The sequence below is a fragment of the Dermacentor andersoni genome, chromosome 7 (assembly GCF_023375885.2).
Source record: "Dermacentor andersoni chromosome 7, qqDerAnde1_hic_scaffold, whole genome shotgun sequence".
In the NCBI taxonomy this organism is placed as follows: domain Eukaryota; kingdom Metazoa; phylum Arthropoda; class Arachnida; order Ixodida; family Ixodidae; genus Dermacentor; species Dermacentor andersoni.
In genome coordinates this window covers 67,918,180-67,935,461 of record NC_092820.1, presented here as the reverse complement: position 1 = coordinate 67,935,461, position 17,282 = coordinate 67,918,180, and positions in this window count along the sequence as shown.

Sequence of the window (17,282 nt, the reverse complement as noted above, 5' to 3'; positions counted from 1 at the left end):
CGTAGTGCTGGAACTCATGGCTGCGTCGGCTTCTTCTGAAAGCCTGCTTGCCACAGCCACACCCTCTGCTGGTGGAGCGTCGCCCACAGGATTCTCCGCCTCGGCCACCGGCCCAGAGGGGGTGTCAACCACACCCTCCACGCCGGGAGCCTCGGGGAGGGGGGGGCCGCCTGTGACGGCGTCTGTGGGCCCGCCCTCGGCAGCGGACGGAGCCTCCGCACTGACAGGAAGCCCCTCCGCTGCCGCAGGAAGGTCCTCAACACTACCTCCCTCGGGAGGAGTGTGGAACTCAGGTTCCTCGACGGGGACAGGAAGCTCCTGGGCAGGAATGGTATGTGAACCCAGGAACATGGAGATGTGGAGGCGCATCATGTCTTGATGCTCCCTGAACTCGTCGAGGTTGTCACGCAAGTCGGGGGGGGGGGATCAAGATGGGCACAGATGTGTATTCAAAGGATGCCCCTGCCAGGTTGGTCAGCAAGGGATCATCGATGCCTTTGATTTCGAGATCTTCGGTAAACCAGGCGTGCATGGATCTTGGCAAGGGTGTAGGCCCACAAGGCGAAGTAAACTTCGTGCGAACCGTCGGTCAACTTGGGGGTGGCCTTGCGCACGCGGGCCATAAGGTCGTCCACGCCCCTCCATCTTCTCAGCCAGCTCTTCAGGATGCAGGGGCGTGGCGTGGCCCTCAGGTACAGCACACGGGGAAAGCGCCCGTCTGGGCACACACAGACGTGCCTCAGGCCATCGGTGTTGGTGGTGGAAAATCTGGCCTTGCTGGCTGTACTTGAGGTGGAGACGTGACTAGTTTGGTCGTCTTCTTGACGTATCACAGTGGGGGCAGCAGCTGGTGGAGGGGGAGCCTCCACTCCTTCGCCTTGTTGCAGACGGAGAAGGTAAGCGAAGTTCGCTGCTGGATCGTCGTACGGGTTAAGTGCACGTGCCTCCTCTTCGGTCAGAGGTTCCCCCGTACGGAACTCTTCTTCAGCGTAGTAGCCGCGGTTGCGGCGTGGTCTTCTGGGATTAGCCATGTGAGAAAATATCACAGTTGTCTTGAAGAATCACAGTTGAAACATATGGGACGCTCACAGGACAACAAGATATAAATAGTATCAAAAACGCAGTACTATGTACAATATTTACAAGGTCCGGCCCGGGACAGTTGGGCCGGAGAATAGCCGATGCTAGGACATAGTGGGTCCCTGGGCAATGCCGCGAGCTGCCCTACTGTAAACGGTCTCTCGTGACGTGGGAGTCGATGAAGAGGGTGTAAATGGGCTGCTGGTCGACGCTCTGAGGAGCTCGTCCTGCAGAGCTACAGAAGCCACGAGAGCGACTATTTTTAGGCCACTTTACAGCCAAGCCACATCTTCCATAATACATTAAGATTACCACTTGTCATGGCGCTCTTTGGCCAACCTTGGCCCTTGCGCCACAAAACACCACACATCATCAATGCCCGCCGCTGTCGTCTGCGCTCAATTTAAAGCGCGTCTTGGCGCGTCTCAACTGGGAGCGTCTTGCGTCGCATGGCGGCAGCGCGTCTTGCGTTGCGTATCACTCTGTTGTTCACGCAATCATTGTCTACAGGTACATTACCGGATGATTGGAAAATGGGAAAGGTCGTTCCAGTATTCAAAGCAGGTAACAAAGACTCCCCCTTAAACCAGCGCCCCATTTCATTAACTAGTGTTCCTTGCAAAATCATGGAACATGTCATATACTCGCATATCATGAACTTTTTAGACTCGGAAAACTTCTTTCATCCTTCACAACATGGTTTTCGTAAGGGGCTTTCATGTGAAACACAACTAGCTATCTTCCTTAATGATCTCCACGTTAATCTTGATAACAACGTTCAAACCGATGCAATCTTTCTAGACCACTCTAAAGCTTTTGACACAGTGCCTCATAACCGCTTGCTAATAAAATTATCTAGATTGAACTTGGATCCTCTTGTAGTACAATGGATAAAAGAATTCCTTACTAATCGTTCCCAGTTCGTCTTTGTCAATAACGTCTCCTCTGTGTGTCCCGACTCTTGGTCTGGGCTTGTTGCTGGCCGAACATCCAGGATGTCACCAGACTGCGGACTGTCACACTATCAACCGACCCGGAGACTAGCAGGTTGGTGAAGGTCGGTTGAGTCGGCATCTTGGCTGGCACACCCTCTGCTGGTGGAGCGTCGCCCACAGGATTCTCCGCCTCGGCCACCGGCCCAGAGGGGTGTCAACCACACCCTCCACGCCAGGAGCCTCGGGGAGGGGGGGGGGGCTGCCTGTGACGCCGTCTGTGGGCCCGCCCTCGGCAGCGGACGGAGCCTCCGCACTGACAGGAAGCCCCTCCGCTGCCGCATGAAGGTCCTCAACACTACCTCCCTCGGGAGGAGTGTGGAACTCAGGTTCCTTGACGGGGACAGGAAGCTCCTGGGCAGGAATGGTATGTGAACCCAGGAACATGGAGATGTGGAGGCGCATCATGTCTTGATGCTCCCTGAACTCGTCGAGGTTGTCACGCAAGTCGGGGGGGGGGATCAAGATGGGCACAGATGTGTATTCAAAGGATGCCCCTGTCAGGTTGGTCAGCGAGGGATCATCGATGCCTTTGATTTCGAGATCTTCGGAAACCAGGCGTGCATGGATCTTGGCAAGGGTGTAGGCCCACAAGGCGAAGTAAACTTCGTGCGAACCGTCGGTCAACTTGGGGGTGGCCTTGCGCACGCGGGCCATAAGGTCGTCCACGCCCCTCCATCTTCTCAGCCAGCTCTTCAGGATGCAGGGGCGTGGCGTGGCCCTCAGGTACAGCGCACGAGGAAAGCGCCCGTCTAAGCACACACAGACGTGCCTCAGGCCATCGGTGTTGGTTGTGGAAAATCTGGCCTTGCTGGCTGCACTTGAGGTGGAGACGTGACTAGTTTGGTCGTCTTCTTGACGTATCACAGTGGGGGCAGCAGCTGGTGGAGGGGGAGCCTCCACTCCTTCGCCTTGTTGCAGACGGAGAAGGTAAGCGAAGTTCGCTGCTGGATCGTCGTACGGGTTAAGTGCACGTGCCTCCTCTTCGGTCAGAGGTTCCCCCGTACGGAACTCTTCTTCAGCGTAGTAGCCGCGGTTGCGGCGTGGTCTTCTGGGATTAGCCATGTGAGAAAATATCACAGTTGTCTTGAAGAATCACAGTTGAAACATATATGGGACGCTCACAGGACAACAAGATATAAATAGTATCAAAAACGCAGTAATATGTACAATATTTACAAGGTCCGGCCCGGGACAGTTGGGCCGGAGAATAGCCGATGCTAGGACATAGTGGGTCCCTCGGCAATGCCGCGAGCTGCCCTACTGTAAACGGTCTCTCGTGACGTGGGAGTCGATGAAGAGGGTGTAAATGGGCTGCTGGTCGACGCTCTGAGGAGCTCGTCCTGCAGAGCTACAGAAGCCACGAGAGCGACTATTTTTAGGCCACTTTACAGCCAAGCCACATCTTCCATAATACATTAACATTACCACTTGTCATGGCGCTCTTTGGCCAAACTTGGCCCTTGCGCCACAAAACACCACACATCATCAATGCCCGCCGCGTTCGTCTGCGCTCAATTTAAAGCGCGTCTTGGCGCGTCTCAACTGGGAGCGTCTTGCGTCGCATGGCGGCAGCGCGTTTTGCGTTGCGTATCACTCTGTTGTTCACGCAATCATTGTCTACAGGTACTTTACCGGATGATTGGAAAATGGGAAAGGTCGTTCCAGTATTCAAAGCAGGTAACAAAGACTCCCCCTTAAACTACCGCCCCATTTCATTAACTAGTGTTCCTTGCAAAATCATGGAACATGTCATATACTCGCATATCATGAACTTTTTAGACTCGGAAAACTTCTTTCATCCTTCACAACATGGTTTTCGTAAAGGGCTTTCATGTGAAACACAACTAGCTATCTTCCTTAATGATCTCCACGTTAATCTTGATAACAACGTTCAAACCGATGCAATCTTTCTAGACTACTCTAAAGCTTTTGACACAGTGCCTCATAACCGCTTGCTAATAAAATTATCTAGATTGAACTTGGATCCTGTTGTAGTACAATGGATAAAAGAATTCCTTACTAATCGTTCCCAGTTCGTCTTTGTCAATAACGTCTCCTCTGTGTGTCCCGACTCTTGGTCTGGGCTTGTTGCTGGCCGAACATCCAGGATGTCACCAGACTGCGGACTGTCACACTATCAGCCGACCCGGAGACTCGCAGGTTGGTGAAGGTGAGGGTCGGTTGAGTCGGCATCTTGGCTGGCAGGCGTATAGCTGGGCCCGGTGGAAGTAGGGGGTAGTTCTTATCAGCCTCTTGTGCCTCCTTCTCGTCCAATAGAGGCGTAGTGCTGGAACTCATGGCTGCGTCGGCTTCTTCTGAAAGCCTGCTTGCCACAGCCACACCCTCTGCTGGTGGAGCGTCGCCCACAGGATTCTCCGCCTCGGCCACCGGCCCAGAGGGGGTGTCAACCACACCCTCCACGCCGGGAGCCTCGGGGAGGGGGGGGGCCGCCTGTGACGGCGTCTGTGGGCCCGCCCTCGGCAGCGGACGGAGCCTCCGCACTGACAGGAAGCCCCTCCGCTGCCGCAGGAAGGTCCTCAACACTACCTCCCTCGGGAGGAGTGTGGAACTCAGGTTCCTCGACGGGGACAGGAAGCTCCTGGGCAGGAATGGTATGTGAACCCAGGAACATGGAGATGTGGAGGCGCATCATGTCTTGATGCTCCCTGAACTCGTCGAGGTTGTCACGCAAGTCGGGGGGGGGGGGATCAAGATGGGCACAGATGTGTATTCAAAGGATGCCCCTGCCAGGTTGGTCAGCAAGGGATCATCGATGCCTTTGATTTCGAGATCTTCGGTAAACCAGGCGTGCATGGATCTTGGCAAGGTTGTAGGCCCACAAGGCGAAGTAAACTTCGTGCGAACCGTCGGTCAACTTGGGGGTGGCCTTGCGCACGCGGGCCATAAGGTCGTCCACGCCCCTCCATCTTCTCAGCCAGCTCTTCAGGATGCAGGGGCGTGGCGTGGCCCTCAGGTACAGCACACGGGGAAAGCGCCCGTCTGGGCACACACAGACGTGCCTCAGGCCATCGGTGTTGGTGGTGGAAAATCTGGCCTTGCTGGCTGTACTTGAGGTGGAGACGTGACTAGTTTGGTCGTCTTCTTGACGTATCACAGTGGGGGCAGCAGCTGGTGGAGGGGGAGCCTCCACTCCTTCGCCTTGTTGCAGACGGAGAAGGTAAGCGAAGTTCGCTGCTGGATCGTCGTACGGGTTAAGTGCACGTGCCTCCTCTTCGGTCAGAGGTTCCCCCGTACGGAACTCTTCTTCAGCGTAGTAGCCGCGGTTGCGGCGTGGTCTTCTGGGATTAGCCATGTGAGAAAATATCACAGTTGTCTTGAAGAATCACAGTTGAAACATATATGGGACGCTCACAGGACAACAAGATATAAATAGTATCAAAAACGCAGTAATATGTACAATATTTACAAGGTCCGGCCCGGGACAGTTGGGCCGGAGAATAGCCGATGCTAGGACATGGTGGGTCCCTCGGCAATGCTGCGAGCTGCCCTACTGTAAACGGTCTCTCGTGACGTGGGAGTCGATGAAGAGGGTGTAAATGGGCTGCTGGTCGACACTCTGAGGAGCTCGTCCTGCAGAGCTACAGAAGCCACGAGAGCGACTACTTTTAGGCCACTTTACAGCCAAGCCACATCTTCCATAATACATTAACATTACCACTTGTCATGGCGCTCTTTGGCCAAACTTGGCCCTTGCGCCACAAAACACCACACATCATCAATGCCCGCCGCTGTCGTCTGCGCTCAATTTAAAGCGCGTCTTGGCGCGTCTCAACTGGGAGCGTCTTGCGTCGCATGGCGGCAGCGCGTTTTGCGTTGCGTATCACTCTGTTGTTCACGCAATCATTGTCTACAGGTACTTTACGGGATGATTGGAAAATGGGAAAGGTCGTTCCAGTATTCAAAGCAGGTAACAAAGACTCCCCCTTAAACTACCGCCCCATTTCATTAACTAGTGTTCCTTGCAAAATCATGGAACATGTCATATACTCGCATATCATGAACTTTTTAGACTCGGAAAACTTCTTTCATCCTTCACAACATGGTTTTCGTAAAGGGCTTTCATGTGAAACACAACTAGCTATCTTCCTTAATGATCACCGCGTTAATCTTGATAACAACGTTCAAACCGATGCAATCTTTCTAGACTACTCTAAAGCTTTTGACACAGTGCCTCATAACCGCTTGCTAATAAAATTCTCTAGATTGAACTTGGATCCTCTTGTAGTACAATGGATAAAAGAATTCCTTACTAATCGTTCCCAGTTCGTCTTTGTCAATAACGTCTCCTCTGTGTGTCCCGACTCTTGGTCTGGGCTTGTTGCTGGCCGAACATCCAGGATGTCACCAGACTGCGGACTGTCACACTATCAGCCGACCCGGAGACTCGCAGGTTGGTGAAGGTGAGGGTCGGTTGAGTCGGCATCTTGGCTGGCAGGCGTATAGCTGGGCCCGGTGGAAGTAGGGGGTAGTTCTTATCAGCCTCTTGTGCCTCCTTCTCGTCCAATAGAGGCGTAGTGCTGGAACTCATGGCTGCGTCGGCTTCTTCTGAAAGCCTGCTTGCCACAGCCACACCCTCTGCTGGTGGAGCGTCGCCCACAGGATTCTCCGCCTCGGCCACCGGCCCAGAGGGGGTGTCAACCACACCCTCCACGCCGGGAGCCTCGGGGAGGGGGGGGCCGCCTGTGACGGCGTCTGTGGGCCCGCCCTCGGCAGCGGACGGAGCCTCCGCACTGACAGGAAGCCCCTCCGCTGCCGCAGGAAGGTCCTCAACACTACCTCCCTCGGGAGGAGTGTGGAACTCAGGTTCCTCGACGGGGACAGGAAGCTCCTGGGCAGGAATGGTATGTGAACCCAGGAACATGGAGATGTGGAGGCGCATCATGTCTTGATGCTCCCTGAACTCGTCGAGGTTGTCACGCAAGTCGGGGGGGGGGGATCAAGATGGGCACAGATGTGTATTCAAAGGATGCCCCTGCCAGGTTGGTCAGCAAGGGATCATCGATGCCTTTGATTTCGAGATCTTCGGTAAACCAGGCGTGCATGGATCTTGGCAAGGGTGTAGGCCCACAAGGCGAAGTAAACTTCGTGCGAACCGTCGGTCAACTTGGGGGTGGCCTTGCGCACGCGGGCCATAAGGTCGTCCACGCCCCTCCATCTTCTCAGCCAGCTCTTCAGGATGCAGGGGCGTGGCGTGGCCCTCAGGTACAGCACACGGGGAAAGCGCCCGTCTGGGCACACACAGACGTGCCTCAGGCCATCGGTGTTGGTGGTGGAAAATCTGGCCTTGCTGGCTGTACTTGAGGTGGAGACGTGACTAGTTTGGTCGTCTTCTTGACGTATCACAGTGGGGGCAGCAGCTGGTGGAGGGGGAGCCTCCACTCCTTCGCCTTGTTGCAGACGGAGAAGGTAAGCGAAGTTCGCTGCTGGATCGTCGTACGGGTTAAGTGCACGTGCCTCCTCTTCGGTCAGAGGTTCCCCCGTACGGAACTCTTCTTCAGCGTAGTAGCCGCGGTTGCGGCGTGGTCTTCTGGGATTAGCCATGTGAGAAAATATCACAGTTGTCTTGAAGAATCACAGTTGAAACATATGGGACGCTCACAGGACAACAAGATATAAATAGTATCAAAAACGCAGTACTATGTACAATATTTACAAGGTCCGGCCCGGGACAGTTGGGCCGGAGAATAGCCGATGCTAGGACATAGTGGGTCCCTGGGCAATGCCGCGAGCTGCCCTACTGTAAACGGTCTCTCGTGACGTGGGAGTCGATGAAGATGGTGTAAATGGGCTGCTGGTCGACGCTCTGAGGAGCTCGTCCTGCAGAGCTACAGAAGCCACGAGAGCGACTATTTTTAGGCCACTTTACAGCCAAGCCACATCTTCCATAATACATTAAGATTACCACTTGTCATGGCGCTCTTTGGCCAACCTTGGCCCTTGCGCCACAAAACACCACACATCATCAATGCCCGCCGCTGTCGTCTGCGCTCAATTTAAAGCGCGTCTTGGCGCGTCTCAACTGGGAGCGTCTTGCGTCGCATGGCGGCAGCGCGTCTTGCGTTGCGTATCACTCTGTTGTTCACGCAATCATTGTCTACAGGTACATTACCGGATGATTGGAAAATGGGAAAGGTCGTTCCAGTATTCAAAGCAGGTAACAAAGACTCCCCCTTAAACCAGCGCCCCATTTCATTAACTAGTGTTCCTTGCAAAATCATGGAACATGTCATATACTCGCATATCATGAACTTTTTAGACTCGGAAAACTTCTTTCATCCTTCACAACATGGTTTTCGTAAGGGGCTTTCATGTGAAACACAACTAGCTATCTTCCTTAATGATCTCCACGTTAATCTTGATAACAACGTTCAAACCGATGCAATCTTTCTAGACCACTCTAAAGCTTTTGACACAGTGCCTCATAACCGCTTGCTAATAAAATTATCTAGATTGAACTTGGATCCTCTTGTAGTACAATGGATAAAAGAATTCCTTACTAATCGTTCCCAGTTCGTCTTTGTCAATAACGTCTCCTCTGTGTGTCCCGACTCTTGGTCTGGGCTTGTTGCTGGCCGAACATCCAGGATGTCACCAGACTGCGGACTGTCACACTATCAACCGACCCGGAGACTAGCAGGTTGGTGAAGGTCGGTTGAGTCGGCATCTTGGCTGGCACACCCTCTGCTGGTGGAGCGTCGCCCACAGGATTCTCCGCCTCGGCCACCGGCCCAGAGGGGTGTCAACCACACCCTCCACGCCAGGAGCCTCGGGGAGGGGGGGGGCTGCCTGTGACGCCGTCTGTGGGCCCGCCCTCGGCAGCGGACGGAGCCTCCGCACTGACAGGAAGCCCCTCCGCTGCCGCATGAAGGTCCTCAACACTACCTCCCTCGGGAGGAGTGTGGAACTCAGGTTCCTTGACGGGGACAGGAAGCTCCTGGGCAGGAATGGTATGTGAACCCAGGAACATGGAGATGTGGAGGCGCATCATGTCTTGATGCTCCCTGAACTCGTCGAGGTTGTCACGCAAGTCGGGGGGGGGGGATCAAGATGGGCACAGATGTGTATTCAAAGGATGCCCCTGCCAGGTTGGTCAGCGAGGGATCATCGATGCCTTTGATTTCGAGATCTTCGGAAACCAGGCGTGCATGGATCTTGGCAAGGGTGTAGGCCCACAAGGCGAAGTAAACTTCGTGCGAACCGTCGGTCAACTTGGGGGTGGCCTTGCGCACGCGGGCCATAAGGTCGTCCACGCCCCTCCATCTTCTCAGCCAGCTCTTCAGGATGCAGGGGCGTGGCGTGGCCCTCAGGTACAGCGCACGAGGAAAGCGCCCGTCTAAGCACACACAGACGTGCCTCAGGCCATCGGTGTTGGTTGTGGAAAATCTGGCCTTGCTGGCTGCACTTGAGGTGGAGACGTGACTAGTTTGGTCGTCTTCTTGACGTATCACAGTGGGGGCAGCAGCTGGTGGAGGGGGAGCCTCCACTCCTTCGCCTTGTTGCAGACGGAGAAGGTAAGCGAAGTTCGCTGCTGGATCGTCGTACGGGTTAAGTGCACGTGCCTCCTCTTCGGTCAGAGGTTCCCCCGTACGGAACTCTTCTTCAGCGTAGTAGCCGCGGTTGCGGCGTGGTCTTCTGGGATTAGCCATGTGAGAAAATATCACAGTTGTCTTGAAGAATCACAGTTGAAACATATATGGGACGCTCACAGGACAACAAGATATAAATAGTATCAAAAACGCAGTAATATGTACAATATTTACAAGGTCCGGCCCGGGACAGTTGGGCCGGAGAATAGCCGATGCTAGGACATAGTGGGTCCCTCGGCAATGCCGCGAGCTGCCCTACTGTAAACGGTCTCTCGTGACGTGGGAGTCGATGAAGAGGGTGTAAATGGGCTGCTGGTCGACGCTCTGAGGAGCTCGTCCTGCAGAGCTACAGAAGCCACGAGAGCGACTATTTTTAGGCCACTTTACAGCCAAGCCACATCTTCCATAATACATTAACATTACCACTTGTCATGGCGCTCTTTGGCCAAACTTGGCCCTTGCGCCACAAAACACCACACATCATCAATGCCCGCCGCGTTCGTCTGCGCTCAATTTAAAGCGCGTCTTGGCGCGTCTCAACTGGGAGCGTCTTGCGTCGCATGGCGGCAGCGCGTTTTGCGTTGCGTATCACTCTGTTGTTCACGCAATCATTGTCTACAGGTACTTTACCGGATGATTGGAAAATGGGAAAGGTCGTTCCAGTATTCAAAGCAGGTAACAAAGACTCCCCCTTAAACTACCGCCCCATTTCATTAACTAGTGTTCCTTGCAAAATCATGGAACATGTCATATACTCGCATATCATGAACTTTTTAGACTCGGAAAACTTCTTTCATCCTTCACAACATGGTTTTCGTAAAGGGCTGTCATGTGAAACACAACTAGCTATCTTCCTTAATGATCTCCACGTTAATCTTGATAACAACGTTCAAACCGATGCAATCTTTCTAGACTACTCTAAAGCTTTTGACACAGTGCCTCATAACCGCTTGCTAATAAAATTATCTAGATTGAACTTGGATCCTCTTGTAGTACAATGGATAAAAGAATTCCTTACTAATCGTTCCCAGTTCGTCTTTGTCAATAACGTCTCCTCTGTGTGTCCCGACTCTTGGTCTGGGCTTGTTGCTGGCCGAACATCCAGGATGTCACCAGACTGCGGACTGTCACACTATCAGCCGACCCGGAGACTCGCAGGTTGGTGAAGGTGAGGGTCGGTTGAGTCGGCATCTTGGCTGGCAGGCGTATAGCTGGGCCCGGTGGAAGTAGGGGGTAGTTCTTATCAGCCTCTTGTGCCTCCTTCTCGTCCAATAGAGGCGTAGTGCTGGAACTCATGGCTGCGTCGGCTTCTTCTGAAAGCCTGCTTGCCACAGCCACACCCTCTGCTGGTGGAGCGTCGCCCACAGGATTCTCCGCCTCGGCCACCGGCCCAGAGGGGGTGTCAACCACACCCTCCACGCCGGGAGCCTCGGGGAGGGGGGGGGGGCGCCTGTGACGGCGTCTGTGGGCCCGCCCTCGGCAGCGGACGGAGCCTCCGCACTGACAGGAAGCCCCTCCGCTGCCGCAGGAAGGTCCTCAACACTACCTCCCTCGGGAGGAGTGTGGAACTCAGGTTCCTCGACGGGGACAGGAAGCTCCTGGGCAGGAATGGTATGTGAACCCAGGAACATGGAGATGTGGAGGCGCATCATGTCTTGATGCTCCCTGAACTCGTCGAGGTTGTCACGCAAGTCGGGGGGGGGGGGGATCAAGATGGGCACAGATGTGTATTCAAAGGATGCCCCTGCCAGGTTGGTCAGCAAGGGATCATCGATGCCTTTGATTTCGAGATCTTCGGTAAACCAGGCGTGCATGGATCTTGGCAAGGGTGTAGGCCCACAAGGCGAAGTAAACTTCGTGCGAACCGTCGGTCAACTTGGGGGTGGCCTTGCGCACGCGGGCCATAAGGTCGTCCACGCCCCTCCATCTTCTCAGCCAGCTCTTCAGGATGCAGGGGCGTGGCGTGGCCCTCAGGTACAGCGCACGGGGAAAGCGCCCGTCTGGGCACACACAGACGTGCCTCAGGCCATCGGTGTTGGTGGTGGAAAATCTGGCCTTGCTGGCTGTACTTGAGGTGGAGACGTGACTAGTTTGGTCGTCTTCTTGACGTATCACAGTGGGGGCAGCAGCTGGTGGAGGGGGAGCCTCCACTCCTTCGCCTTGTTGCAGACGGAGAAGGTAAGCGAAGTTCGCTGCTGGATCGTCGTATGGGTTAAGTGCACGTGCCTCCTCTTCGGTCAGAGGTTCCCCCCGTACGGAACTCTTCTTCAGCGTAGTAGCCGCGGTTGCGGCGTGGTCTTCTGGGATTAGCCATGTGAGAAAATATCACAGTTGTCTTGAAGAATCACAGTTGAAACATATATGGGACGCTCACAGGACAACAAGATATAAATAGTATCAAAAACGCAGTAATATGTACAATATTTACAAGGTCCGGCCCGGGACAGTTGGGCCGGAGAATAGCCGATGCTAGGACATAGTGGGTCGCTCGGCAATGCCGCGAGCTGCCCTACTGTAAACGGTCTCTCGTGACGTGGGAGTCGATGAAGAGGGTGTAAATGGGCTGCTGGTCGACGCTCTGAGGAGCTCGTCCTGCAGAGCTACAGAAGCCACGAGAGCGACTATTTTTAGGCCACTTTACAGCCAAGCCACATCTTCCATAATACATTAAGATTACCACTTGTCATGGCGCTCTTTGGCCAAACTTGGCCCTTGCGCCACAAAACACCACACATCATCAATGCCCGCCGCTGTCGTCTGCGCTCAATTTAAAGCGCGTCTTGGCGCGTCTCAACTGGGAGCGTCTTGCGTCGCATGGCGGCAGCGCGTCTTGCGTTGCGTATCACTCTGTTGTTCACGCAATCATTGTCTACAGGTACATTACCGGATGATTGGAAAATGGGAAAGGTCGTTCCAGTATTCAATGCAGGTAACAAAGACTCCCCCTTAAACTACCGCCCCATTTCATTAACTAGTGTTCCTTGCAAAATCATGGAACATGTCATATACTCGCACATCATGAACTTTTTAGACTCGGAAAACTTCTTTCATCCTTCACAACATGGTTTTCGTAAAGGGCTTTCATGTGAAACACAACTAGCTATCTTCCTTAATGATATCCACGTTAATCTTGATAACAACGTTCAAACCGATGCAATCTTTCTAGACCACTCTAAAGCTTTTGACACAGTGCCTCATAACCGCTTGCTAATAAAATTATCTAGATTGAACTTGGATCCTCTTGTAGTACAATGGATAAAAGAATTCCTTACTAATCGTTCCCAGTTCGTCTTTGTCAATAATGTCTCCTCTGTGTGTCCCGACTCTTGGTCTGGGCTTGTTGCTGGCCGAACATCCAGGATGTCACCAGACTGCGGACTGTCACACAATCAGCCGACCCGGAGACTCGCAGGTTGGTGAAGGTGAGGGTCGGTTGAGTCGGCATCTTGGCTGGCAGGCGTATAGCTGGGCCCGGTGGAAGTAGGGGGTAGTTCTTATCAGCCTCTTGTGCCTCCTTCTCGTCCAATAGAGGCGTAGTGCTGGAACTCATGGCTGCGTCGGCTTCTTCTGAAAGCCTGCTTGCCACAGCCACACCCTCTGCTGGTGGACCGTCGCCCACAGGATTCTCCGCCTCGGCCACCGGCCCAGAGGGGGTGTCAACCACACCCTCCACGCCGGGAGCCTCGGGGAGGGGGGGGCCGCCTGTGACGGCGTCTGTGAGCCCGCCCTCGGCAACGGACGGAGCCTCCGCACTGACAGGAAGCCCCTCCGCTGCCGCAGGAAGGTCCTCAACACTACCTCCCTCGGGAGGAGTGTGGAACTCAGGTTCCTCGACGGGGACAGGAAGCTCCTGGGCAGGAATGGTATGTGAACCCAGGAACATGGAGATGTGGAGGCGCATCATGTCTTGATGCTCCCTGAACTCGTCGAGGTTGTCACGCAAGTCGGGGGGGGGATCAAGATGGGCACAGATGTGTATTCAAAGGATGCCCCTGCCAGGTTGGTCAGCAAAGGATCATCGATGCCTTTGATTTCGAGATCTTCGGAAACCAGGCGTGCATGGATCTTGGCAAGGGTGTAGGCCCACAAGGCGAAGTAAACTTCGTGCGAACCGTCGGTCAACTTGTGGGTGGCCTTGCGCACGCGGGCCATAAGGTCGTCCACGCCCCTCCATCTTCTCAGACAGCTCTTCAGGATGCAGGGGCGTGGCGTGGCCCTCAGGTACAGCGCACGGGGAAAGCGCCCGTCTGGGCACACACAGACGTGCCTCAGGCCATCGGTGTTGGTGGTGGAAAATCTGGCCTTGCTGGCTGTACTTGAGGTGGAGACGTGACTAGTTTGGTCGTCTTCTTGACGTATCACAGTGGGGGCAGCAGCTGGTGGAGGGGGAGCCTCCACTCCTTCGCCTTGTTGCAGACGGAGAAGGTAAGCGAAGTTCGCTGCTGGATCGTCGTACGGGTTAAGTGCACGTGCCTCCTCTTCGGTCAGAGGTTCCCCCGTACGGAACTCTTCTTCAGCGTAGTAGCCGCGGTTGCGGCGTGGTCTTCTGGGATTAGCCATGTGAGAAAATATCACAGTTGTCTTGAAGAATCACAGTTGAAACATATATGGGACGCTCACAGGACAACAAGATATAAATAGTATCAAAAAGGCAGTAATATGTACAATATTTACAAGGTCCGGCCCGGGACAGTTGGGCCGGAGAATAGCCGATGCTAGGACATAGTGGGTCCCTCGGCAATGCCGCGAGCTGCCCTACTGTAAACGGTCTCTCGTGACGTGGGAGTCGATGAAGAGGGTGTAAATGGGCTGCTGGTCGACGCTCTGAGGAGCTAGTCCTGCAGAGCTACAGAAGCCACGAGAGCGACTATTTTTAGGCCACTTTACAGCCAAGCCACATCTTCCATAATACATTAACATTACCACTTGTCATGGCGCTCTTTGGCCAAACTTGGCCCTTGCGCCACAAAACACCACACATCATCAATGCCCGCCGCTGTCGTCTGCGCTCAATTTAAAGCGCGTCTTGGCGCGTCTCAACTGGGAGCGTCTTGTGTCGCATGGCGGCAGCGCGTCTTGCGTTGCGTGGCGCGTGTTAACTGGGCGCGCCTAGCGTCGCATGGCGGCAGCGCGTCTTGCGTTGCGTTGCGGCAGACTTGAAGAGTAAGCAAGCACTGCATGGATTCGCGGCATTACTCCCCCCTCAATGAGGCATCGACCCGATGCATAAATAGAAATAATGCCACTAGCAACAAATAAAACGAACCCTGCGAAAATAATCACAGAGTGTAAAAATACAGCGTCCTTTAACGCGTATAATAGGGCCTCAGGCGGACGACATGAACATTTTCTGGTCGTACGCGGCGTCGCTGGGATGGAGTCATGGCGTCAGGGATGACTTCGTAATCCAGTTCACGTAGCCGACGAAGAGCCTTGTATGGGCCGAAATAGCGGCTCAAAAGCTTTTCACTCAATCCACGGCGCCGAATGGGAGTCCAAACCCAGACTTGGTCTCCTGGCTTGTATTCCGCGTTGCGTCTTCGTAGGTTGTAGTGTCTGGTGTCGGTTCGTTGCTGGTCTTTGATTCGTAATCGGGCAAGCCTTCGAGCTTCTTCTGCGCGTTGAAGGTAGGCGGCGACATCGACGTTCTCTTCTTCTGTAACATTGGGCAGCATGGCGTCTAGCGTGGTCGCGGCCTCCCTTCCGTGGACGAGCCTAAAAGGCGTCATCTGGGTGGTCTCCTGCACTGCGGTGTTGTAGGCGAAGACGACGAATGGCAGCATGACGTCCCAGGTCTTGTGTTCGGCATCGACATACATGGGGAGCATATCGGCGATGGTTTTGTTCAGGCGCTCGGTCAGTCCGTTGGTCTGCGGATGGTATGCAGTTGTCCTCCGGTGGGTGGTTTGGCTGTAACGCCGGATGGCTTGCGTTAGTTCCGCCGTGAATGCTGTTCCTCTGTCCGTGATGAGTACATCGGGGGCGCCGTGTCGCAGAAGAATGCGTTCCACGAAAAATTTGGCGACTTCTGCTGTTCCTTTCGGTAGGGCTTTTGCCTCGGCGTAGCGAGTCAGGTAGTCGGTGGCTACGGTGATCCACTTATTTCCAGACGTTGACTTTGGGAAAGGGCCAAGCAAGTCCATGCCGATCTGCTAAAAGGGTCTTGCGGGGGGTTCAATGGGGTTCAGGAATCCTGCTGGTCGGGTGGGAGGTGTCTTTCGTCGCTGACAATCTCGACAGGGTTTCACATAATGTGCGACATCGGCAGAAAGGCGGGGCCAGTAATACTTTTCTTTAATGCGGCGGAGAGTGCGAGTAAACCCGAGATGTTCCGTTGTCGGCTCGTCGTGGGAAGCCTGTAGAACTTCTTCGCGGAGACAAGCAGGTACAACAAGGAGGTAGGTGTTTTGTTCGCTGCGAAGTTCTTCATGAGGACATCATTCTGTACACAGAAGGAAGACAGTCCTCGCTTGAATGAGGCAGGGGGCGAAGAAACGTTGCCTTCCAAGTACTCTAGGAGGCATTTTAGGTCAGGGTCCGAGCGTTGCTGCTGGGCAAAAGAGCTGGAGCTGATGGGTCCCAGGAAGGCGTCCTCTTCGTCGTCCGGTGGCGGCGCATCTACAGGGGCTTGTGAGAGGCAATCGGCGTCAGAGTGTTTGAGTCCGGACTTGTAAACCACGGTGACGTCAAACTCCTGGAGGCGAAGACTCCATCGAGCGAGGCGGCCAGAGGGGTCCTTCAAATTGGCAAGCCAGCACAGCGCGTGGTGATCGCTGACCACCTTGAACGGTCGTCCGTACAGGTAGGGGCGGAATTTCGAGGTAGCCCAGATGATGGCAAGGCACTCCCTCTCAGTCGTGGAATAGTTAGCCTCGGCCTTGGAAAGGGAGCGGCTAGCGTATGCGATGACGTTCTGCAGCCCATCGCTTTTTTGAACGAGGACGGCGCCTAGGCCCACACTGCTTGCGTCGGTATGCACCTCAGTATCAGCGTTTTCATCAAAATGCGCGAGGATCGGTGAAGACTGTAAACGGCGCTGGAGTTTCTTTGAAGGCCTCTGCTTGCGGCGCTTCCCATTTAAATGGCACGTTTGCCTTCGTTAGTTAGGTCAGGGGCTCGGCGATGCGCGAAAAGTTTTTTACAGCCTGCAGGGGCGTCTGCGTCAGCAGGCGTTTGGTGTGTGGCGACACCACGGACCCGAGCACACGAGGGTTGGACCCTCCCGCGTGTAGCCGTGCGCGGCTTAGCCGTGTCTGGGGAAAAGGGGATCCTGGAGGCTGAGCCGATGCTGGGTGTTTGGACCTTTAAGGCCCCCCGGCGGAGGCAACACACCTCTTCCGCCTCGGCTTCACATAGACGGCACCTCCAGGCTGACCCACCTGGAGGAAATCGGCAGTCACCTTTTCCTGTCCTTCCCTTCAATCTTCGTCTTTCTCTCTCACTTTCAATCTTTCCTGTCTTCTCTTCGCTTCTTATTACTTCCACACTTCCAGGTGGCGAGGGTTAACCTGGTGTAGTTATCCAACCTTGGGTATCGTATATTAGGTTATAGCGGCGATGCATGGCTGGCGTCTGCAGGTATTTTCCCGACCTTGTAGCG